Below are 15,731 nucleotides of genomic sequence, written 5' to 3' on the forward strand. Positions count from 1 at the left end.
CAGTGCAATCCTATGCAGAGTTATGCCTTTCTAAGTCCCATTGAAGTTAATGAGCATAAAAGGGTGTAACACTGCTTTGAATTGCACTGTTAGTGAGAAGGAGTCTGACTTCAAAGAACTGGATCCCTTTGGACCCAACCCGCTATAATAACAGCCATCCATATACATCTGACTATGCTGTTGTTTAAGCCCCTCCTCCCCTTTATATACCCCGCAAATTTTTGCGAACTTTATGTTCTTCTGGCACATGAACAAATACTATATTTTTGTTATGAAATGTCTAGTTTTTGGATATTGTGCCTCATCCGCATGAAAAAAAAAAGGTTTCATTACAAAATACGGAGGGCGAGCTTCCTGTTTATAGCAATGATTCACTTTAAGCATTTCACAAGTTATTCATCAACAGTGAGGTATCCCACATCAATGGATGTGTAGAGGAACTGGTTGTTTCCACAAGAGTGTGGCAGGAACTATATCAGCAGAGTTGCATTACCCAGTTTGATGCTTCAGCTTCTACCACACCAAGAGTTTGTCCCTTCTGAGGGTTCTTAAAAGGACACTTAAAAACATGAGTACTTGTAATGAATCATTAATACACAGATAAATAATAATTTTGAATTTTTGCCATCTCCGGGACTCCTATTTCACTTTCATGTTGAATTTTATTACTGGATGTCTTTTTTAAGAAGATTGCCAAATATATTTTGTCCCCAATGTTTAAAACAGAAGGCATGAAAGCAGACAGCCCAAGAGAAGTCGCAAGCCTTCACTTGCCTATTTCCCCCCTTCTGAATAAACATTTATTTGTTATAATTTTTCTTACCCTAAGCAACCTGGTAAGATTATTTCAGTAGAATTGTAATGCCATTGAAGACTGTTAGTCACCAAAACATATAGAAATGTAAAAATCACACTTCTTCCAATTCCCATTTTTTCCATTGGAAAATAGGAAAAAAGGCCTGGGGATAGGGTTGCCAGTTTTGGGTTTGGAAATATCTGGAGATTTTTTTAGGGGGAGTGGCAAAGTTTGATGGCGGGTTAGGGAGGAGAGGGACTTCATCAAGGTATAATGCCGTGGAGTCCACCTTCCAAAGCAGCTATTTTCTCCAGATGATGCACATGGGAGTGGGAAATCCTAAATTTAAAATATGCAGTTAGGATTTCTACAGGGGATCTTGGGACTAGGTGGTTCAATGAAAAGACCCTGGTGTACAGTAGCAGTGAATAAGGTAGATTTAGGAAATTTAGGTTTATTAGGAAAAGGATTTAAAATAAAACTTCTAATATTGGGATGACTTTTTATTGATACACGTTGCAACCATATTTACAAACTGTATAGAGTTCTGGTCACTGTACTTCAAAAAAGATACTCTTGACAGTTCAAAGCAGGCTGAGAAGGGAAGGAAGTACTCAAGAATGACATCAGCTGGCAGTGCTGGCTGTCAGAAGCACAGCAATGACTGGAAACGTCTAACTGGCCTGCCAGCTGGAGAGGTGGAAATGAGTGCATGTGCATCTAAGATGCAGGGGTATGGTGGCTGAAGGGGACAAGTTTGCCTTCTGGGTAATGCAGGTTAACTGAGCATTCTGGGAAATCAAATGCAAAGTAACAAAGTTTTCACTGTTCATTACTTGCTTTGTGCTCATGGTAGATGATGCATTTCTTTTTAGGGGAACAGGGACTTGGTTATATTCAGCAATGAAGGCAGGGGGAAGAACTAAACTGAATTCCTACCAAACTGAATTCAAAAGTTGGATTCAAATTGAAGCAAGGAAATAATTTATTTCCTTATTTATTCCCCCAGTTGGTTCAAGTAATTCCTTCAGCAAAGGTACCCTTGTAAAAGTTCCTGTCATGTGGGGCTAATAGGAAAGAAGAGAGAATAGCCAAATCATGGCATTTTGTTATTGCTTCATATTGTTGGGTCAGGTATCTATCTAGTATGTGACAGGCTGTGCCATCTCCTTTCTAATTAAATAGATGGAGTAAAGAAAGCACAACTAACTCCACATTAAAATACTGATCTGAGCAAACAGATTTATTGTCTCTGGATAATTGCATAGAAAATATGTTTCTGAGAGAGGAACTGTGTCTATATCATGTTAATTTTATACCTCCTGGATTTTGGTGATGGAGACCAAAAATTAAATAGAATAGTTTATAATTAAATAGTCTATGTTATGGAAACAGACTACGTAATTCTGTCTGATAGAATATTGGATTCTGAACCAGACCATGGTGTGTAGATCAAAAAATCTATACTGTGGAACAAACAGGTGGGATTTTCCCACAAACCTGGGAGAAGCCCTAGGTTTGTAGAAAAATACAAAATGTTAAAAAAAAAATCTACTTTGAAAATTAGGGGGGGAAATGCCCAAACATAAAAGCAATATCTAGGACAGGGGTGGTCAAACTTGTTTAACATAAAAGCTACATAGAATAAGCGTCAGATATTTAAGAGCTGTTAGACATGAATGTCAGATGTTTACAAGGCTTTTTTTGACCAGGAATGCACAGGAATGTAGTTCTAGCTGGCTTGGCATCAAGGGTGTGGCCTAATATGCAAATGAGTTCCTACTGGGCTTTTCCTGCAAAAAAGCCCTTTGTGAAACAATGGTGACATCGGGATATAGCCTAATATGCTGATGAGTTCCTGCTGGGCTTTTTCTACAAAAAAAGCCCTGGATGTTTGAGAGCCTAAATAACTAACTAAAGCTTGAAGAGTGGTAATACTGTTGTGATTGCCTAACAACAGCCATTGAGCATGTTCATTTCTTAACCTTGAAGGCTCAGCTTCTATCATTTTGGTGAGTTTTATCACCCAATTTTATTTTTATGATTTCAGGTTTTTCTGCAAACTTGTGGCATTTTTCAATTTTGTAGAAAGAGCTGTCTTGTCTGTTCATGTACCCAGTTTCCAGATTTGAGTATCCTCAGATTTAGTTGTGTTGAGAATTAGATATATTGATGATGAGGGACTAAAACAGCTTGGAATGCAGAAAGTTAGCCTGGTAGTGAAAGGATTAAGCTTTCTTCCTCTATTAAGGAAGCTGATGTGCAGCCTAGCAATTGAGATGATGAGCTATGAACCCAAGAAATCCTGGTTTAAGCCTCAGCTGAACCAATATGCTGGATGGCCTTGGATATCTCACTATCTGGTAGCCATTTTAGATTATAAGAGGGGTAAACACTGGCAGATTTTACTGAATTCATACATGGGACTCTGAAATAATGTCTATGAACACTTAGAAAAACATTTTGTATAAATCCTATGTAGCTGCATTAATCTCCAAGTGACCTGTACAAAGTAGCTATTGATGCGAGATAATATTGTCACCAATATTAGAATGCAGCTAGATTGGCAGTAAAAAAGCTAATGGTCAAATGAAAATGACAAGGGCTGCATTTGCAGCAAATAAGCTAAGTCCCGTGAGCATTATTTCAGAATCCTGAGCAAATGTCAATTTATTTGCAGAGGATACTTTTACAAAAAGCAATTACTCCAATAAACATTAATGAATTGAATGTTTATGTTGAAAGTCACAGGAACATTCCCCAAAGGTTGGAATGCCCCTCTGAAGTCCAAGGGTTAATCTAAAACATAATAGTTTTAGACTTTGTTCCCTGGTTTCTATAGGGGTGTAAAACATTTATTGAACATTTGTTCATGTTTGGTCCTCCACATCCCTGCATCCCTTTATGGCATTCTACTGTTTGCAGATAGAAATTTAACTAAATTTAAAGGTTGGGTAAAACCATGCCTGCTTTTAATGTTAAAACTATGCAAGGGTTTGTCTCTTCCTCTCCCGAGAGTGCCTGTATGCCGATTCAAGAACCACATGTGGCTTAACTAGCTAATTTTTATGAAGTGACTACTACTTTGTGGCTCAAGTATGCCATAAACAATATAGCAGCTTTTCTGATTTTACTGTGGGTCTTATAAATACTTGTAGGCCTGAATGCCAAAACTGTCAAAATGAAAACATAACTTATTAATGAGTAAAAAAAAAAAACTCATGCAAAGTTTTGTTGGGTTTTTTTAAGTTCACAATATTGTGAAAATCAAAATATGGAATATTTGACTTTTGAACACTTGAAATTGTCAAGAGCAAAAGAAAGAGGTGACTGGGAAAGTAAGCTTATTGGAACATAGAGGATGTTACGTAGAACGTAGAGAAGCAATTAGGCTTGCATGGACTTATCTTTCTAACTTCATGGTTTATATATTGTCGGTTCTTTACACTAAATCAGTGATCTCCAGCATGGCACCCATAGGTGCCATGCTGCTTGTCAGTATGGTTCCTGATGCCCTTCTTTCCCCATAGCAAATCTTGGCTTTCTTCTGGAAACTCATTGGACTGGTGTCTCTTTCCCTCTCCTGTAATGGTGGAACTTCTTCCAGTCTTTTTTGTGAAATGGTTGGGCCCAAGCTGTGCACCTTAGGCCAAGAGCCCATGTGCTCTTACTCTGTGGTTCACACTTATGCCTCTTGCAGAGGCCTGGCATTCTAGGCATATCTAATGAGAGAAAGGCAAAAGAAAGCAACTTTCCAGCAGCTGGCTTGATATCAAATTTTGTTTCCTTAGACAGATGAGGGATCTTGCTCTGTCTCCAGTCACCTAAGGTAGAAGTGGGCTATGATGGACTCAGGAACTTAGCCTGAGTAGCTGAGGAACAGGCTTGGAGCCATTGGCTGGAATGTTGCCCTGGCAACGTAAAAGTATCCTTTTTGAGGTTTGCTTAGCAGTGGAACACCTCAGGGATTTGAGTCTTAGTCAGGGAGTCTTTGATAGAAGTCTTCAGAGAAGGAGTCTGAAGTGAACTGGGGGCTTAGGCTGATCAGTTGTAAAGACCACTGGATCAGGGGGCTGAGAGCAGCCAGAGAGGCTGGGCTCCTTGTGGAAGACAGAGCTAATTAGTCTCTGTCTGGAAGAGAGAGGTTTCAGGCAGTTTGAAACTCTGAGGGAGATTTTGCCAGCATATCAGGCAATCTCCGTGTACAAACTAGATCACACAAATACACACTGAAGCGAGAACTGGATTATGGTGGTCAGCAGGATTACCCAAGACTCAGACCAGAAGACTACCGGTAGCTGTGGGGCTGAGACGCATCAGTATTGAAGGGTGCAAGTCCTGGAAGTTAGCTAGTGCGAGAGGGTCTGTGAGGGAGAATATACTGACACCAGTCAAGAGTTCTCTATGTGTGTGTGGAAAGAGTGATTGTGGTTTGTTATTTCTATGATTTGGCATTGCCGAAGCCTAGGGCTAACCAACTGAAGTAACAGCATTCTGAGTGCACTGCCTGCCTGAAGTAGACTCTAGTAAGATTGTGAAGCCTGCCTGTTTATTGTTTATTTTAAAGATCTTCTGCCAAAGTTATTGTTATATTTTACCTCAGCCTGATAAACTCTCTACTCTCAGAATAACTGATTTATTCTGCCAACCATCTGCCAAACGGATAGAAGGAAGTACTTCTTCACCCAAAGGGTGATTAACATGTGGAATTCACTGCCACAGGAGGTGGTGGCGGCCACAAGTATAGAGGGGTTTAGATAAAAATATGGAGCACAGGTCCATCAGTGGCTATTAGCCACAGTGTGTGTGTATATATATAAAATTTTTTGCCACTGTGTGACACAGAGTGTTGGACTGGATGGGCCGTTGGCCTGATCCAACATGGCTTCTCTTATGTTCTTATGTTCTAACTGATGTGCCTTTTGAATATTGAACGGTTATAATCAATATTATTTTATCCCTCTCTCTTGCCTTTTGTTATCTATAAATGTTTTTGTGGTTTTTGACTTTAAAACCCTCCGGTTCCAATTTTTAGGAGATCTGACAGGGTTTCTGTGAGTGTGATAGAGGGACTGAGGGAAGGTGACTGGGGAGAAATTTAAAGTGGTCGCCCTCCCAAGTAAGTTTCTGACTGGATCCCTCACATGGGCCTTTGGTTGATGGTTCATAGTCTTTCAGGGCTTTTGAAATTTGCAGGGCAGGGCAGAGTTCTGCTGTTTAAAAGGCTGTAGTGAAGAATCTCAAAGTTTAGGAAACCTGAGGAAACTTTGACAGTCCAGAGTAGTTACTGGCATTCTCTCTCTCTGTCTGTGTGTGTGTGTGTGTAGAAAGAGAGAGAGATTTCTGTCAAGGCATTGAGTCTTTTTATATCTCAGTCTCAATAAATCACATTTGTATAAGATTGATTCTGGACATCCCTTGTTTACTTTCGCCTCATTACAAAATTATGTTGTGTTTAGTCATTGTTCTCCTTCTTAGTATAAAGTGTATACAAGGTAATAATTGGGTTTTACCAAGGCAGGGTAGAGGGTGTCTCAAAAAGTTCAGAGCCTCCATCACAAATTACCTCAGTGGTGGCTAGTAGAAAATAGTGCCAAGAACAGGCAGCGCAGTAACGAAATATTTCTTTGCCTCTTTCTCAAGTATGCTTGTGATGTTATGACACAGTGTGGTGTGTGCAGTAATCCTCAGTTAAGCACTAAATAAACACATGCTGCCTTTGTGAGGACAGTGGCATGGGACTAACTGTAGCTTTTCTCACCAAAAACATTTAAGTGTCCACCCCTACCTCCCTAGCTTGTCATAGCTGATTATTTTCAGTTCAGTAGTTCTCAAATCACCTATGTAAGCCAAAATGCCCTCAAAACGAGGATGGGGAATTGTCAGGTGGGCACCTGGCTTAATCAGAATCTTTTACCTGTGTATACAGGATTCCACGTCCAGAAATTAATGCTTAAAAATATCAGGGTCTCTAAGTAAAACAATTAAAATTTATTCCAGAAAAATATAGGCTTCCATACAAGATAAAATACTCATAAAATCATACATACAGTCCTAAGAAAAATAGAGAGAGAGACAACACATGGGTAGACAAACAGGGTGATACTTACTGATCGTAGTCTTCAAGAAGGCTCCAATGGCGACGTTAGAGGACGGGGGAAATTGGACCCTCAACTGGCCAAGAATCGGGGATGGATCTAGACAGCGGAGATAGAGTACTGCTAGATTCACACATGAGTGGAGCTGGGTCAGAGGTTAAATAGACTACCTTGAACCCTCAGGGGATGGGAGGTACAGGGGTGGATGACAGATGGTCAGCTGGTACATGACCTCAGAAAAGGGGAGGCTCTGCAGTGACCATAAGGGCTGGACTTCTGCAGTAGCCAATAGCAAGTTAATTGGTGGCACCTAATTGGGTGCCCATGACTGACCAATGAACAAGCTTGGTCCAGGGGTACCTGGTTGGACTTTCAGGTTGCAATGGACCAGGGTGAGGTTCCAAAATGGGGGAAAGAATGGGGGAAATTACTGGGTAGAGATGTGCTTGAGTTTACCAAACTTATCTAAAAAGGTGACAATAGATGGCCAAATTGCTACCTAAGGTAACACCTGGTTTACACAAAGGAACTTGGCTCTGGCTGAAGATGGTCTTCCTCTTGTTCAGTCTTCTTCTTGGCACCAGTCTTTGTCTTGAGTTCCGTTAGACAAAGGCTTAGGCCGTCTGGCAGGATCCACGCCTAAGATAAGCTTGATTGCCTTATGCAGAAGTTGAAGCAGCTGTTGGATATGGAGTCAGGAAAACAAGATGGATTCTGGTGGTGTTAGCCTTTGGTTCATGGAAACAGACTGGAAACTGTTTGCCTGTACAGTTCATGGTGGCGTGGCTTTTTCCACTGCAGCGGCCAAGACTGGGCACACAAGGAGCAGCTCGTCTGTAGTTCTGGCTAACACCCATCCAGAGATGTAGAGTGCTGCTGCAAAGCTGAGGCTTATAGTATCCACATAAGCCTTAGAAACCGTGGGCAAAGTCCACTTCTTAGAGCAGATGTATGTGAGTCAAAACTCCAGGCACCCTGGCAACCATACTGGTGATCACGATGTCCATGTGCATGAAAAGTAGGGGGCATTTTCTTACACCTAGGCCTGGCTTACCACAATGCCACCCTTAAAAAGCAATAGGCACTTGCATTACTGGTAGAACATGGCTTAGTTTTGCATCACTGTGATGATTTTTTTTTAAGTACATTTCCCATAACATATATTCCTATGTGGATGTTTTAAAATCTGACTGGGTATCTTTGAAGCAGAATGGACAGTGTAAAAGAGCTGAAATTTTTTTGAACTCGTTCTTTCTTCTCGAAACCTGTTCTCCAATTATAGTGGGAAAACTGCTGAAAAATTCTGTCTCTCATTCACTTAAGTTAATGGGATCTTTATTAATTTATTCTTGTTCCAAGAAACTTGGGAAAGTATATATGCTGCCCAGCTCAGGGGAACAGAAGGGCCCTCTCTTGTTTTACCCCAATAATTGTATGAGGTAGATTAGTATGAAATATTGTGATTGGCCCAAGACTACCTAGTGAGCTTCATGGCTGGCTGAACAGGGGTATTTTAACCTGGCTTCAATTTTTTACAATGTGTTTTCAGCACACTTGTATTCCAACTACATGGAACCCACATGGAATTGAGCCCACTCAATAATTTTGTCTCCAGTTCATGGTAGTGAAGCCTGAGACTGAGTAAAGAAGAAAGCCTACTTTCCACTATCCCTTACTGTTGCAAGCTTATGTTTTATACCTAGCTTAGGGGAAAGTGCTCAGTCTTGGAAATAACTAGTATAAACGGAAATCAAGAAATCGGTTGAAAAAGTGACCCATTTTGTTTCTTAAGGTGCCCTATCCCGCAGGAGTGGTATTTCATGGAGGTCAGTGAGTTGCAATGAAAGGAGGGAAACAGGAAAGTTCTGTTCTGCTGATGGAAAGTTTAACCTGAATCTGACCCTAAGTTTACTAAAGGGAATAATTAGCAAAGCTCAAGAAGTTATGATAATATCAAGCATACCGTAACAGTATAAATCAACACTTTGATTCCTATGTTGATATAAGTGTTTCTGATATCAACACATCTTTGTGTATCATTCAAGAAAAGAAGACAAGATCCTGGAGAGGTAAAACAAGCAGATAGAGCAGAAGGAATATATGATATGAAGATCCAGCATTGGTTCTGTTCCCTGGGAAGATGTGCAAAATAAATGGAACAAAGAGGGAGCTGAGCCTTGACGTGATTCCAAAGATGTCAGAAGTCAGAGACATATGACAGTATGTCTAGAACCACAATGTGGTGAATCCAGCAGGAGCACAGAGGAATTTCAGTTTGGTGAAAGGTTCTGATTAGGGATGGGCACAAACTGAAAAATGAACCCCGGTTTGAGCACACACCGGGCTGGTTCGCGACTCATTTTGAACCAGTTCAGTCCTTGGTGATTAGTTTTGTTTTTGTGGTTCATTTTTCTTGACAGCCTGGCACTGTTTCAATCTATTCCTAGGCAATGCTGGGGGTGGACTTCTGGGAGCTCTAGAAACACCATAGCAATTGTCTGTAGTTTAATTGGCAGCACTGGGAACAAATTATGGAGCTCCCATTCTGCTCTATGGGAGCAGACACCCTGACTCAGCTGCTTTCACTTTGCAGCATGAAGATAGAAGAGTTAGTTGTGGGAGCTGAAGCTGAGCTTTTCTGGGGGCACTAGCTTTGGGGGGTATAACTTGAGTATTCCAAATTAAATCTTTGCCAAACTTGGAGGGTGGGTAGAGGAGAACCTTCTGAAAACTCCCAGTGAGTGTGGCATCTCTCACTTGCAAGGGGGCTGTTCTACATCTCCTGAACCAGTTGAACCACAAACCAGTTCAGGCAATAAAATTAACCATGAACCAACACAAACCACCATTTTCCAAATTCGTGCCCACCTCTAGTTCTGATCCTGGCTGTAAAGCATGAGTTTTTGGTTTTTTAAACCAAATAAAAGTTCTTTTATCTCCAGACTTGGAGGGGGGATTCAATTGTTCCTTACTTGTCCAGAGAAGGAATGAATTTTTAGGTCCTGGGGAAAGTTCCAAATAAGAAAAGCAAGGAAAGTCTCTGGGCAGAGACAGTCTTTGATCTTGTTGAGTGGAAGTTTTGGGGTGGGGAATTCCAACACTCTTATGAGATCTGAGAAACTGTGAGTGGGAAATTCTAGTTCAGGCTTAGTTATTTTCTGTGGTTGAATTCTAGAACGGTGGAATTCTGTTATGGCCAAGTAGCTTTGATTAATTGCTGAGATGTCCTCAGTTCAACAAAACTCTTCTCAATACCAGGAGATGTTTGTCTTCTGCTGGGAAGTTTTTCCCTAGGAAGTATTATTCAATTAGGCATGGTCCTACTCCTACTAGCCTTCCGCCTATTAAGGAGTCCATGGCCTGAAAATCTGTTTCTTAGCCTTATATCATTAACAGAGGGTTGGATCCAGCCACCTTTTTCATCCAGTCTTACCCAGTTTTCTTCCTTTGTACAATCCCTGTTCCACATGACATTTATATGTGCAGGTATACAGGCTGCATGGGGAAAAAGAGAAGAAGAAGAGCTGGTTTTATACCCCACTCTTCATAGGCTTCCCAATCCCCAGGTCCCAGTGGGGGATCCCCCGTTTTGACAGGCTTCTCCCCGCCCCCAGCCAGCTGGCTAGCGGGGGAAGCCCCGCCCCCACAGTCATTCTGTAGATTTAGAGCTCCTGCAGATTTAGAAACCTACAAACAGTTTTTAAAATGTGTGCCTTTAAGGCTGAGCAGGAAGTAGGGAACAGGAAGGGCTTCATGGGAAAGGATCAGTAACAGTTTCCTCAGAGAACAGCCCCTCCCTTTCTTTTGCTTTCGTTTTCAGAGTAAAGTTCTGCAGGAACAAGACCCAGTAAGTATTTGTGCGTGTGAGAGGGGGAGGGGGCAGGGGATTCCCTGGTTTGGAGGCCCTCCCCCCGCTTTAGAAAATGTGAGGGGGGAAAGAAATGTCTACTGGGCACTCTATTATTCCCTATGGAGAACGATTCCCATAGGGAATAATGGGGAATTGATCAGCGGATATTGGGGGCTTTGGGGGGGCTATTTTTTGAGGTAGAGGCACCAAATTTTTAGTATAGCATCTAGTGCCTCTCCCCAAAATACCCCCCAAGTTTCAAAATGATTGGACCAGGGGGTTCAATTCTATGAGCCCCAAAAGATGGTTCCCCTATCCTTCATTATTTCCTATGGAAGAAAGGCATTTGAAAAGGTGTGCTGCCCCTTTAAATGTGATGGCCAGAACTCCCTTGAAGTTCAATTATGCTTGTCACACCCTTGTTCCTGGCTCCACCCCCAATGTCTCCTGGCTCCACTCCCAAAGTATCCTGGCTCCGCCCCCAAAGTCCCCAGATATTTCTTGAATTGGACTTGGCAACCCTAACTCTTCACTATCTGAACAAGTCTTGGAGTGGCTTACAGTCCCCTTCTCTTCCTCTCCCCACCTTCCCTTCCTCTCTCAGGTGGGGCTGAGAGAGTTCTGAAAGAACTGTGACTGGCCCAAGGTTGCACAGCTGGTTTCTTGTGGAGGAGGAGTAGGGAATCAAACCTGGTTCTCCAGATTAGAGTCTGCTGCTCTTAACCGCTACACTATGCTGGAGAGAAACTGACAAAAATGAAAGTTCAGTGGCAACACCTAATTCTTTGTCCATTACACTACTCTGATTTAGGCACTCCTATATCAGGATAAGATTGTCAGCTTGGTAACTAGGTAAGTCTGTAGAACAGAATGATTTCCATAAACTATGCAAAATTGAACTATTCAAGAAGGATTTTCTGCTCCAATAATAGGGTTAAATGGCACAAAATGGTTCTCAAACTTACTTGGACTGTGGTCTATACTGCTATGTATATCTTATTGTAAGTAGGATCCTATTTTCTCAGGAAAACAATGTCCCTCTTTGAGGTTACCACTTTCATCCCTGGTACTGGATTTCCCTTGGCGCCTACACCTTTGTTAGCATATTCATTGCACCTGGGAAGTGTCATCCTTCCTGCATTTTGCATCATCAATTAACATCAACGACTATATCCTAGCTCCAAGAGGGCTATTGAGGTCTCTCTCTGGCTGATTCCGCACTCACCTTGGTCTGGGGCAGGCTTCCGTTTCTGTGTGGAGAAAGCTGGCGATTTCGCACCAGTTGCTCCGTGCCACCATTTTGCGTGAGGCAAACCTGCAATTTGCCCCGCCGCAGTGTAAACCTGTTTTTTCAGATTTACACTGCAGCGGGGCAAATCATGGGTTTGCCTCGCTCAAAATGGCAGTGCGGAGCAACTGGTGCGAAATCGCCAGCTTGCTCCGCAAGGAAACGGAAGCCTGTCCCTGAGTGCGGAATCAGCTTCTGTGTCTTGCTTTCCCTCCATCTCTCTCTCTCTCTCTGTATCTGGTCTGTTGCTACAGAATGCCATTTTTTCCCCTTTCCAGAGGTGGATAAGGAGAAGTCCTCTTTCTCTGGCTGCTTCCCTCCTCCTCTCCCTCAGCTAGTTGAGGTTAGGGTTTCTTTCTCTCTTCTGTGAATCAGTGTGACAGGTGGCTCAGCCAATGAGAGAAGGGAAGGGAGAGCTAGTAACTGCCAGAACTGAGGTTGGTTGCCTTTTACTGACAGAATCAGCTTTGCTGGCTAGCAACAGCCACTCAGGTGGGAGAAAAGAATGGACTCAACTAATAGCACACAAGTACGCTTGATTGATAGTCTGACGGGCCAAAGGTTGATGCACCACAGTCCCACCTAGTTCCAACCAATCAGGGAGCTCAGTTTTGCCAAGAAGAAAGGGGTTTTATTATAAAGGATTCTGTACTCCTCCTCCTTGCCTGTTTGCAACCTGGCCCTTGGAAGAAGAGCTGCTCCCTTCTCTAGTGCTGAGGCCAGTGCCCGTTCCAGCCCATAGATCAGGAGGTTGACTTGCCCCAGATTGGCTTTATGAGAACAGAGGATGTCTGTGGTGTCCTGGAATGGCTTAAGGACAGACATCATTTGGGAGAAGGTTATCCAGTCATTGAAGCTTATGCTGAGCTCCTGTCCCCTGTGCAGGATGGGCATGGAAGAGATGACATTCTGCACTGTGCTCTTCTGCTCCGCTTGATGTGCAATCATTGCACAGGTGGAATTCCAGCATGTGGACATGTCCTGTTTGAGTCAGTGTTCAGGCTCCTTCCTTCATCTGTCTCTTGTGCAGCTGGTGGGCAGACTTGATGCTGTGAGAGAAGTGGGAAGCCATGTGCTGGCAGGTGTCCAACAAGGAGCATATCTCAAGTATGGCTGCATCCCAGGTGGGCTTGATATTTAATTACTGGCATAAATTGAAGAGAGCTCCAGCAGGTCATCTCTCAAGCATCCAAATTCCAAACTTTAATGGCATAACAGTTGCGAATACAGAATGTAAAAAGTTAAACATAGGAGATAAAATCAAAAAGAAACAGAGATTATATGTGCATTTATACAAGATCAGATTTACATTTAAGAATGTCAGCCAAAAATTTTGCCACAGCCTCAGTAACCTCCCATTCAGTGTCATTCAGTAAATAATGACAGGGTGGCAGAGTAGATGGATCTGGGGACGAAGAAAGCTTGCAAGATAGTTCCTTACGGAGATTATGATATATGGAACAATCAGTATATGCTGAATTGAGTCAGGAATATTTGCTGCGCAGGTACAGAGTGTATCACATAAAGGTACTCGATGATATCTCCCCTGTAAGACTTTGGAGGGGAACGCATTTAATCTAGCCAACATGAATGCCCTACAGTGACTTGGAATGGTTAAGTCTGAAAGATAATGAGGCATTTGTACTTATTGTACTAATTTGTACTAATAAGTACAAATAAGTAATTTGTACTTATTTGTACTAATAAGTGTACTTATTGGATTGGTTTTTAATGTTATTAAGTTTATTGTTAATGTTTTATATTGTTAAATTTAAAGGCTTTTATCTATTATTGTATGTTCCCATAAAATGTTGTCAGCCGCCCTGAGCCTGCCGAGGTGGGGAGGGCGGGATAGAAATAAAATTTATTATTATTATTATTATTATTATTATTATTATTATTATTATTATTATTATTATTATTATTATTATTATTATTTTACCACAAAAAACATTGAGACCTAAGGATGCTGGGGAGCAGGTATAAGGGTCTGTTGGGCATAACTTCATTTCCTCCAGCTCCAACAATTCCAGTTTAATACATCTGAAGATATATGACTCATCAGATGTAAGAAAATCTCAACTGCTATCCCCTACTGTTTAAGTTTTGACATAAGAACTGCTGACCAGGATGAGCTATATGGATCACTTTTCAGACAATCAAGAAGGCTGTTAGGATCCATTCTAAAATGAATTTTGAGCCAGAATTTAAACGTTGCAATCCAGGCTTTTGTCTTCACCAAACACTGACCCACTTCAGAGCAGAGAGCAAAGTAGGACACACATTTTGGCAAACCAAGAATTTGTCTGAAGAATGAGGCTTAAGTGTCCTCCACTTTCCTATTAAATGCAGAGATCCATATAAGGATACCATAGAGAATTTGGGCTAGTGTTTTAGCTTTGAACACTTTAATTGCTGACGGGACTAATTGGTTGCCCCTTGCAAAGAAAAATTGTTCTCTCAAGCATCTGTTTTTCTCCATTAGCCTAAAAGAGCCAAAATGACAATCCAATTATAATGAAATTCTCCAAATATATAATCTGCCAGATGTGGTTCAAGGAGTTTCCCAGGCTGATTTTAATCCTAGGGCTCAGATATACTCACATGGTGCAGCTTTAGATAGGCAAACTATATTGGGATCCAAATTTTCACTTTGGTATAAAACTATTAAACTAGATCATTTTAGGACACGATATCTGTCCATGATCTCCTTTTTAAGATTATGTTCAGCTTTCACATTTATTCATTTCCAAATGATGCAAATAGCCATGCTTGAAGGTTGGTGTACTCGAACACCAGTTGCCTAGCACCTCTGTTTATGCAGAGATCCAGATCCTGATGATCTGTGTAATTATTTGCTGGTCTGTCCACTTTATTCAGCTCCAAGGAAGAAATTCTTAGGTACAATCTTGGCCAATTTAGGCCTTAGCACAGTGATGGAACAAGTCATATTTTTACTTGCAGATGTGAAATTATAGATCTCATATAAGGTTGCCCTTTTTGCCTTAGCAGCAAAGAAAATTCGGGCCAAGCTAGTATCAGTATAATTCTGTTGCTTATAGGAGTCATTCCTTTCTCTTATGAAACAAGCTTTAAAATGTAATTTTATAGTATTTTAACTCCGCCTCACTGTACAGTATTTTAGTGTTAATCTCTTGTAATGGCCTTTGATCCTATGCAATTGAACTGAATTGATGCCTCTGGCTTGTAGGAGGTCCATTCAACACACTCTTGAACCTATAGATATGATTTTCCCAGCGAGCATTTTCTTGGTAGCACCTGCTTTAGGGGGCTGTAATTCAGTCCCCTCCTCCTAAATTCAATCCTCATAAAACTTGGAAGGCAGGTAGAGGAGAATCAGGTGGAGACTTGCTGTGAGTTTGGTGTGTCTGGCCTACGGGGGGCATTCTATTGTATCAGGAACCTCACAAAACAAACTAGTTCAGTAAACAGGAAAGTTTCATAGAGATTTGTGGTTTGTAAGACCCCACAAACCAGGACGGACTTCTGTTTTCCCAGTTTGTGCCCATCCTTATTCCAGACTTCTAAAATCCTAGTGCCCTGGTTACTGAATTTCTCATTTTGTTGACTGTACTGACTCACTGTGTGTAGCCTGCCTTGAGTCTCTGTGAGAAGGGCAGGCTATAAAAATAAATTAAATAAAGCAGAAAATTGTCTCTGTATTGGATGTAATTCTGC

The 15,731-nt window shown here is 41.5% G+C and overlaps 1 protein-coding gene across 1 annotated transcript in view; it reads left to right on the top strand.

The window, feature by feature from the left end:
- The window catches only part of LDAH (lipid droplet associated hydrolase), a 136,525-nt gene that overhangs the window by 31,795 nt on the left and 88,999 nt on the right, over positions 1-15,731 (top strand). The window lies entirely within an intron of this gene.

This window comes from Heteronotia binoei, chromosome 1 (assembly GCF_032191835.1).
Source record: "Heteronotia binoei isolate CCM8104 ecotype False Entrance Well chromosome 1, APGP_CSIRO_Hbin_v1, whole genome shotgun sequence".
In the NCBI taxonomy this organism is placed as follows: Eukaryota; Metazoa; Chordata; class Lepidosauria; order Squamata; family Gekkonidae; genus Heteronotia; species Heteronotia binoei.